The sequence below is a fragment of the Oncorhynchus keta genome, unplaced genomic scaffold (genome assembly GCF_023373465.1).
Source record: "Oncorhynchus keta strain PuntledgeMale-10-30-2019 unplaced genomic scaffold, Oket_V2 Un_contig_14706_pilon_pilon, whole genome shotgun sequence".
NCBI lineage: Eukaryota > Metazoa > Chordata > Actinopteri > Salmoniformes > Salmonidae > Oncorhynchus > Oncorhynchus keta.
Window position 1 is genome coordinate 45,001 of NW_026278891.1, and position 10,000 is coordinate 55,000.

At 43.9% G+C, this 10,000-nt stretch overlaps 4 non-coding genes across 4 annotated transcripts; all 4 read left to right on the top strand.

Moving 5' to 3' along the window:
* The first annotated feature begins 2,285 nt into the window (after positions 1-2,285).
* On the top strand, positions 2,286-2,358 carry trnar-ccu (transfer RNA arginine (anticodon CCU)). The gene has a single exon. It is a non-coding gene; the product is annotated as a tRNA-Arg (tRNA).
* A 2,449-nt stretch (positions 2,359-4,807) lies between these two features.
* trnar-ccu (transfer RNA arginine (anticodon CCU)) lies at positions 4,808-4,880 on the top strand. Its single transcript has one exon. It is a non-coding gene; the product is annotated as a tRNA-Arg (tRNA).
* Positions 4,881-5,929: 1,049 nt separating this feature from the next.
* Positions 5,930-6,002, top strand: trnar-ccu (transfer RNA arginine (anticodon CCU)). The gene has a single exon. It is a non-coding gene; the product is annotated as a tRNA-Arg (tRNA).
* Positions 6,003-7,047: 1,045 nt separating this feature from the next.
* On the top strand, positions 7,048-7,120 carry trnar-ccu (transfer RNA arginine (anticodon CCU)). The gene has a single exon. It is a non-coding gene; the product is annotated as a tRNA-Arg (tRNA).
* The last annotated feature ends 2,880 nt before the right edge of the window (positions 7,121-10,000 follow it).

Here is a 10,000-nt window from a genome sequence, read left to right on the forward strand (position 1 = left end):
CAGTTCCATTATACATTTTTTTGACCTCTTCCAACAGTTCGTATTGGTCATACTGTTTACACAGTACCCCAGTGGCCTAAGACACTGGCCTCCTAAGCCATGGATTGTGAGTTCTAGTCTTTTCTTAAGTGGCTGAGAGCAGAGTGGCGCAGGAAGCGTGCTGGGCCCATAACCCAGAGGTCGATGGATCGAAACCATCCTCTGCTAAACAGTTTCTTTTTAGATTTTAAGTGCAAACAAAAAAAATTTAAAAATGTGTCGTTTCATGGGCATGTCTCAGTTCCATTATACATTTTTTTGACCTCTTCCAACAGTTCGTATTGGTCATACTGTTTACACAGTACCCCAGTGGCCTAAGACACTGGCCTCCTAAGCCATGGATTGTGAGTTCTAGTCTTTTCTTAAGTGGCTGAGAGCAGAGTGGCGCAGCGGAAGCGTGCTGGGCCCATAACCCAGAGGTCGATGGATCGAAACCATCCTCTGCTAAACAGTTTCTTTTTAGATTTTAAGTGCAAACAAAAAATTAAAAAAATGTGTCGTTTCATGGGCATGTCTCAGTTCCATTATACATTTTTTTGACCTCTTCCAACAGTTCGTATTGGTCATACTGTTTACACAGTACCCCAGTGGCCTAAGACACTGGCCTCCTAAGCCATGGATTGTGAGTTCTAGTCTTTTCTTAAGTGGCTGAGAGCAGAGTGGCGCAGCGGAAGCGTGCTGGGCCCATAACCCAGAGGTCGATGGATCGAAACCATCCTCTGCTAAACAGTTTCTTTTTAGATTTTAAGTGCAAACAAAAAATTAAAAAAATGTGTCGTTTCATGGGCATGTCTCAGTTCCATTATACATTTTTTTGACCTCTTCCAACAGTTCGTATTGGTCATACTGTTTACACAGTACCCCAGTGGCCTAAGACACTGGCCTCCTAAGCCATGGATTGTGAGTTCTAGTCTTTTCTTAAGTGGCTGAGAGCAGAGTGGCGCAGCGGAAGCGTGCTGGGCCCATAACCCAGAGGTCGATGGATCGAAACCATCCTCTGCTAAACAGTTTCTTTTTAGATTTTAAGTGCAAACAAAAAATTTAAAAAAATGTGTCGTTTCATGGGCATGTCTCAGTTCCATTATACATTTTTTTGACCTCTTCCAACAGTTCGTATTGGTCATACTGTTTACACAGTACCCCAGTGGCCTAAGACACTGGCCTCCTAAGCCATGGATTGTGAGTTCTAGTCTTTTCTTAAGTGGCTGAGAGCAGAGTGGCGCAGCGGAAGCGTGCTGGGCCCATAACCCAGAGGTCGATGGATCGAAACCATCCTCTGCTAAACAGTTTCTTTTTAGATTTTAAGTGCAAACAAAAAATTTAAAAAATGTGTCGCTATGGGCATGTCTCAGTTCCATTATACATTTTTTTGACCTCTTCCAACAGTTCGTATTGGTCATACTGTTTACACAGTACCCCAGTGGCCTAAGACACTGGCCTCCTAAGCCATGGATTGTGAGTTCTAGTCTTTTCTTAAGTGGCTGAGAGCAGAGTGGCGCAGCGGAAGCGTGCTGGGCCCATAACCCAGAGGTCGATGGATCGAAACCATCCTCTGCTAAACAGTTTCTTTTTAGATTTTAAGTGCAAACAAAAAATTTAAAAAATGTGTCGTTTCATGGGCATGTCTCAGTTCCATTATATTTTTTTGACCTCTTCCAACAGTTCGTATTGGTCATACTGTTTACACAGTACCCCAGTGGCCTAAGACACTGGCCTCCTAAGCCATGGATTGTGAGTTCTAGTCTTTTCTTAAGTGGCTGAGAGCAGAGTGGCGCAGCGGAAGCGTGCTGGGCCCATAACCCAGAGGTCGATGGATCGAAACCATCCTCTGCTAAACAGTTTATTTTTAGATTTTAAGTGCAAACAAAAAATTTAAAAAAATGTGTCGTTTCATGGGCATGTCTCAGTTCCATTATACATTTTTTGACCTCTTCCAACAGTTCATATTGGTCATACTGTTTACACAGTACCCCAGTGGCCTAAGACACTGGCCTCCTAAGCCATGGATTGTGAGTTCTAGTCTTTTCTTAAGTGGCTGAGAGCAGAGTGGCGCAGTGGAAGCGTGCTGAGCCCATAACCCAGAGGTCAATGGATCGAAACCATCCTCTGCTAAACAGTTTGTTTTTAAAAATGAAACGCAAACAGAAATGAGAAAGCTAAATTTCATTTGCGTCTCTCAGTGCTATCCAGTACACATTGTTTTTCCTGCTTCTATCAGTTCGTACTGTTTGCAGAAGGTAAACAGTGCCCCAGTGGCCTAATGGATAAGGCACTGGCCTCCTAAGCCAGGGATTGTGGGTTCAAGTCCCATCTGGGGTGGGTGGAAGCAGAGTGGGCAGCGGAAGCGTGCTGGGCCCATAACCCAGAGGTCGATGGATCGAAACCATCCTCTGCTAAACAGTTTCTTTTTAGATTTTAAGTGCAAACAAAAAATTTAAAAAATGTGTCGTTTCATGGGCATGTCTCAGTTCCATTATACATTTTTTTGACCTCTTCCAACAGTTCGTATTGGTCATACTGTTTACACAGTACCCCAGTGGCCTAAGACACTGGCCTCCTAAGCCATGGATTGTGAGTTCTAGTCTTTTCTTAAGTTGCTGAGAGCAGAGTGGCGCAGCGGAAGCGTGCTGGGCCCATAACCCAGAGGTCGATGGATCGAAACCATCCTCTGCTAAACAGTTTCTTTTTAGATTTTAAGTGCAAACAAAAAATTTAAAAAATGTGTCGTTTCATGGGCATGTCTCAGTTCCATTATACATTTTTTGACCTCTTCCAACAGTTCGTATTGGTCATACTGTTTACACAGTACCCCAGTGGCCTAAGACACTGGCCTCCTAAGCCATGGATTGTGAGTTCTAGTCTTTTCTTAAGTGGCTGAGAGCAGAGTGGCGCAGCGGAAGCGTGCTGGGCCCATAACCCAGAGGTCGATGGATCGAAACCATCCTCTGCTAAAAAGTTTCTTTTTAGATTTTAAGTGCAAACAAAAAATTTAAAAAATGTGTCGTTTCATGGGCATGTCTCAGTTCCATTATACATTTTTTTGACCTCTTCCAACAGTTCGTATTGGTCATACTGTTTACACAGTACCCCAGTGGCCTAAGACACTGGCCTCCTAAGCCATGGATTGTGAGTTCTAGTCTTTTCTTAAGTGGCTGAGAGCAGAGTGGCGCAGCGGAAGCGTGCTGGGCCCATAACCCAGAGGTCGATGGATCGAAACCATCCTCTGCTAAACAGTTTCTTTTTAGATTTTAAGTGCAAACAAAAAATTTAAAAAATGTGTCGTTTCATGGGCATGTCTCAGTTCCATTATACATTTTTTTGACCTCTTCCAACAGTTCGTATTGGTCATACTGTTTACACAGTACCCCAGTGGCCTAAGACACTGGCCTCCTAAGCCATGGATTGTGAGTTCTAGTCTTTTCTTAAGTGGCTGAGAGCAGAGTGGCGCAGCGGAAGCGTGCTGGGCCCATAACCCAGAGGTCGATGGATCGAAACCATCCTCTGCTAAACAGTTTCTTTTTAGATTTTAAGTGCAAACAAAAAATTTAAAAAAATGTGTCGTTTCATGGGCATGTCTCAGTTCCATTATACATTTTTTGACCTCTTCCAACAGTTCGTATTGGTCATACTGTTTACACAGTACCCCAGTGGCCTAAGACACTGGCCTCCTAAGCCATGGATTGTGAGTTCTAGTCTTTTCTTAAGTGGCTGAGAGCAGAGTGGCGCAGTGGAAGCGTGCTGGGCCCATAACCCAGAGGTCGATGGATCGAAACCATCCTCTGCTAAACAGTTTGTTTTTAAAAATGAAACGCAAACAGAAATGAGAAAGCTAAATTTCATTTGCGTCTCTCAGTGCTATCCAGTACACATTGTTTTTCCTGCTTCTATCAGTTCGTACTGTTTGCAGAAGGTAAACAGTGCCCCAGTGGCCTAATGGATAAGGCAAGGCACTGGCCTCCTAAGCCAGGGATTGTGGGTTCAAGTCCCATCTGGGGTGGGTGGAAGCAGAGTGGCGCAGCGGAAGCGTGCTGGGCCCATAACCCAGAGGTCGATGGATCGAAACCATCCTCTGCTAAACAGTTTCTTTTTAGATTTTAAGTGCAAACAAAAAATTTAAAAAATGTGTCGTTTCATGGGCATGTCTCAGTTCCATTATACATTTTTTTGACCTCTTCCAACAGTTCGTATTGGTCATACTGTTTACACAGTACCCCAGTGGCCTAAGACACTGGCCTCCTAAGCCATGGATTGTGAGTTCTAGTCTTTTCTTAAGTGGCTAAGAGCAGAGTGGCTCAGCGGAAGCGTGCTGGGCCCATAACCCAGAGGTCGATGGATCGAAACCATCCTCTGCTAAACAGTTTATTTTTAGATTTTAAGTGCAAACAAAAAATTAAAAAATGTGTCGTTTCATGGGCATGTCTCAGTTCCATTATACATTTTTTTGACCTCTTCCAACAGTTCATATTGATTGGTCATACTGTTTACACAGTACCCCAGTGGCCTAAGACACTGGCCTCCTAAGCCATGGATTGTGAGTTCTAGTCTTTTCTTAAGTGGCTGAGAGCAGAGTGGCGCAGTGGAAGCGTGCCAGGCCCATAACCCAGAGGTCAATGGATCGAAACCATCCTCTGCTAAACAGTTTGTTTTTAAAAATGAAACGCAAACAGAAATGAGAAAGCTAAATTTCATTTGCGTCTCTCAGTGCTATCCAGTACACATTGTTTTTCCTGCTTCTATCAGTTCGTACTGTTTGCAGAAGGTAAACAGTGCCCCAGTGGCCTAATGGATAAGGCACTGGCCTCCTAAGCCAGGGATTGTGGGTTCAAGTCCCATCTGGGGTGGGTGGAAGCAGAGTGGAGCAGCGGAAGCGTGCTGGGCCCATAACCCAGAGGTCGATGGATCGAAACCATCCTCTGCTAAACAGTTTATTTTTAGATTTTAAGTGCAAACAAAAAATTTAAAAAATGTGTCGTTTCATGGGCATGTCTCAGTTCCATTATACATTTTTTTGACCTCTTCCAACAGTTCGTATTGGTCATACTGTTTACACAGTACCCCAGTGGCCTAAGACACTGGCCTCCTAAGCCATGGATTGTGAGTTCTAGTCTTTTCTTAAGTGGCTGAGAGCAGAGTGGCGCAGCGGAAGCGTGCTGGGCCCATAACCCAGAGGTCGATGGATCGAAACCATCCTCTGCTAAACAGTTTCTTTTTAGATTTTAAGTGCAAACAAAAAATTAAAAAAAATGTGTCGTTTCATGGGCATGTCTCAGTTCCATTATACATTTTTTTGACCTCTTCCAACAGTTCGTATTGGTCATACTGTTTACACAGTACCCCAGTGGCCTAAGACACACTGGCCTCCTAAGCCATGGATTGTGAGTTCTAGTCTTTTCTTAAGTGGCTGAGAGCAGAGTGGCGCAGCGGAAGCGTGCTGGGCCCATAACCCAGAGGTCGATGGATCGAAACCATCCTCTGCTAAACAGTTTATTTTTAGATTTTAAGTGCAAACAAAAAATTTAAAAAAATGTGTCGTTTCATGGGCATGTCTCAGTTCCATTATACATTTTTTGACCTCTTCCAACAGTTCATATTGGTCATACTGTTTACACAGTACCCCAGTGGCCTAAGACACTGGCCTCCTAAGCCATGGATTGTGAGTTCTAGTCTTTTCTTAAGTGGCTGAGAGCAGAGTGGCGCAGTGGAAGCGTGCTGGGCCCATAACCCAGAGGTCGATGGATCGAAACCATCCTCTGCTAAACAGTTTGTTTTTAAAAATGAAACGCAAACAGAAATGAGAAAGCTAAATTTCATTTGCGTCTCTCAGTGCTATCCAGTACACATTGTTTTTCCTGCTTCTATCAGTTCGTACTGTTTGCAGAAGGTAAACAGTGCCCCAGTGGCCTAATGGATAAGGCACTGGCCTCCTAAGCCAGGGATTGTGGGTTCAAGTCCCATCTGGGGTGGGTGGAAGCAGAGTGGCGCAGCGGAAGCGTGCTGGGCCCATAACCCAGAGGTCGATGGATCGAAACCATCCTCTGCTAAACAGTTTCTTTTTAGATTTTAAGTGCAAACAAAAAATTTAAAAAATGTGTCGTTTCATGGGCATGTCTCAGTTCCATTATACATTTTTTTGACCTCTTCCAACAGTTCGTATTGGTCATACTGTTTACACAGTACCCCAGTGGCCTAAGACACTGGCCTCCTAAGCCATGGATTGTGAGTTCTAGTCTTTTCTTAAGTGGCTGAGAGCAGAGTGGCTCAGCGGAAGCGTGCTGGGCCCATAACCCAGAGGTCGATGGATCGAAACCATCCTCTGCTAAACAGTTTCTTTTTAGATTTTAAGTGCAAACAAAAAAAAATTTAAAAAATGTGTCGTTTCATGGGCATGTCTCAGTTCCATTATACATTTTTTGACCTCTTCCAACAGTTCGTATTGGTCATACTGTTTACACAGTACCCCAGTGGCCTAAGACACTGGCCTCCTAAGCCATGGATTGTGAGTTCTAGTCTTTTCTTAAGTGGCTGAGAGCAGAGTGGCGCAGCGGAAGCGTGCTGGGCCCATAACCCAGAGGTCGATGGATCGAAACCATCCTCTGCTAAACAGTTATTTTTAGATTTTAAGTGCAAACAAAAAAATTAAAAAATGTGTCGTTTCATGGGCATGTCTCAGTTCCATTATACATTTTTTGACCTCTTCCAACAGTTCATATTGGTCATACTGTTTACACAGTACCCCAGTGGCCTAAGACACTGGCCTCCTAAGCCATGGATTGTGAGTTCTAGTCTTTTCTTAAGTGGCTGAGAGCAGAGTGGCGCAGTGGAAGCGTGCTGGGCCCATAACCCAGAGGTCGAGGATCGAAACCATCCTCTGCTAAACAGTTTGTTTTTAAAAATGAAACGCAAACAGAAATGAGAAAGCTAAATTTCATTTGCGTCTCTCAGTGCTATCCAGTACACATTGTTTTTCCTGCTTCTATCAGTTCGTACTGTTTGCAGAAGGTAAACAGTGCCCCAGTGGCCTAATGGATAAGGCACTGGCCTCCTAAGCCAGGGATTGTGGGTTCAAGTCCCATCTGGGGTGGGTGGAAGCAGAGTGGCGCAGCGGAAGCGTGCTGGGCCCATAACCCAGAGGTCGATGGATCGAAACCATCCTCTGCTAAACAGTTTCTTTTTAGATTTTAAGTGCAAACAAAAAATTTAAAAAACGTGTCGTTTCATGGCCATGTCTCAGTTCCATAAGACACTGGCCTCCTAAGCCATGGATTGTGAGTTCTAGTCTTTTCTTAAGTGGCTGAGAGCAGAGTGGCGCAGCGGAAGCGTGCTGGGCCCATAACCCAGAGGTCGATGGATCGAAACCATCCTCTGCTAAAAAGTTTATTTTTAGATTTTAAGTGCAAGCAAAAAATTAAAAAAATGTGTCGTTTCATGGGCATGTCTCAGTTCCAACAGTTCGTATTGGTCATACTGTTTACACAGTACCCCAGTGGCCTAAGACACTGGCCACCTAAGCCATGGATTGTGAGTTCTAGTCTTTTCTTAAGTGGCTGAGAGCAGTGTGGCGCAGCGGAAGCGTGCTGTGCCCATAACCCAGAGGTCGATGGATCGAAACCATCCTCTGCTAAACAGTTTCTTTTTAGATTTTAAGTGCAAACAAAAAATTAAAAAAATGTGTCGTTTCATGGGCATGTCTCAGTTCCATTATACATTTTTTTGACCTCTTCCAACAGTTCGTATTGGTCATACTGTTGACACAGTACCCCAGTGGCCTAAGACACTGGCCTCCTAAGCCATGGATTGTGAGTTCTAGTCTTTTCTTAAGTGGCTGAGAGCAGAGTGGCGCAGCGGAAGCGTGCTGGGCCCATAACCCAGAGGTCGATAGATCGAAACCATCCTCTGCTAAAAAGTTTATTTTTAGATTTTAAGTGCAAACAAAAAATTTAAAAAATGTGTCGTTTCATGGGCATGTCTCAGTTCCATTATACATTTTTTTGACCTCTTCCAACAGTTCGTATTGGTCATACTGTTTACACAGTACCCCAGTGGCCTAAGACACTGGCCTCCTAAGCCATGGATTGTGAGTTCTAGTCTTTTCTTAAGTGGCTGAGAGCAGAGTGGCGCAGCGGAAGCGTGCTGGGCCCATAACCCAGAGGTCGATGGATCGAAACCATCCTCTGCTAAACAGTTTCTTTTTAGATTTTAAGTGCAAACAAAAAATTAAAAAAAAATGTGTCGTTTCATGGGCATGTCTCAGTTCCATTATACATTTTTGACCTCTTCCAACAGTTCGTATTGGTCATACTGTTTACACAGTACCCCAGTGGCCTAAGACACTGGCCTCCTAAGCCATGGATTGTGAGTTCTAGTCTTTTCTTAAGTGGCTGAGAGCAGAGTGGCGCAGCGGAAGCGTGCTGGGCCCATAACCCAGAGGTCGATGGATCGAAACCATCCTCTGCTAAAAAGTTTATTTTTAGATTTTAAGTGCAAACAAAAAATTTAAAAAATGTGTCGTTTCATGGGCATGTCTCAGTTCCATTATACATTTTTTTGACCTCTTCCAACAGTTCGTATTGGTCATACTGTTTACACAGTACCCCAGTGGCCTAAGACACTGGCCTCCTAAGCCATGGATTGTGAGTTCTAGTCTTTTCTTAAGTGGCTGAGAGCAGAGTGGCGCAGCGGAAGCGTGCTGGGCCCATAACCCAGAGGTCGATGGATCGAAACCATCCTCTGCTAAAAAGTTTCTTTTTAGATTTTAAGTGCAAAAAAAAAAATTTAAAAAAATGTGTCGTTTCATGGGCATGTCTCAGTTCCATTATACATTTTTTTGACCTCTTCCAACAGTTCGTATTGGTCATACTGTTTACACAGTACCCCAGTGGCCTAAGACACTGGCCTCCTAAGCCATGGATTGTGAGTTCTAGTCTTTTCTTAAGTGGCTGAGAGCAGAGTGGCGCAGCGGAAGCGTGCTGGGCCCATAACCCAGAGGTCGATGGATCGAAACCATCCTCTGCTAAACAGTTTCTTTTTAGATTTTAAGTGCAAACAAAAAATTTAAAAAATGTGTCGTTTCATGGGCATGTCTCAGTTCCATTATACATTTTTTTGACCTCTTCCAACAGTTCGTATTGGTCATACTGTTTACACAGTACCCCAGTGGCCTAAGACACTGGCCTCCTAAGCCATGGATTGTGAGTTCTAGTCTTTTCTTAAGTGGCTGAGAGCAGAGTGGCGCAGCGGAAGCGTGCTGGGCCCATAACCCAGAGGTCGATGGATCGAAACCATCCTCTGCTAAACAGTTTCTTTTTAGATTTTAAGTGCAAACAAAAAAAATTTAAAAAATGTGTCGTTTCATGGGCATGTCTCAGTTCCATTATACATTTTTTTGACCTCTTCCAACAGTTCGTATTGGTCATACTGTTTACACAGTACCCCAGTGGCCTAAGACACTGGCCTCCTAAGCCATGGATTGTGAGTTCTAGTCTTTTCTTAAGTGGCTGAGAGCAGAGTGGCGCAGCGGAAGCGTGCTGGGCCCATAACCCAGAGGTCGATGGATCGAAACCATCCTCTGCTAAACAGTTTCTTTTTAGATTTTAAGTGCAAACAAAAAATTTAAAAAAATGTGTCGTTTCATGGGCATGTCTCAGTTCCATTATACATTTTTTTGACCTCTTCCAACAGTTCGTATTGGTCATACTGTTTACACAGTACCCCAGTGGCCTAAGACACTGGCCTCCTAAGCCATGGATTGTGAGTTCTAGTCTTTTCTTAAGTGGCTGAGAGCAGAGTGGCGCAGCGGAAGCGTGCTGGGCCCATAACCCAGAGGTCGATGGATCGAAACCATCCTCTGCTAAACAGTTTCTTTTTAGATTTTAAGTGCAAACAAAAAATTAAAAAATGTGTCGTTTCATGGGCATGTCTCAGTTCCATTATACATTTTTTTGACCTCTTCCAACAGTTCGTA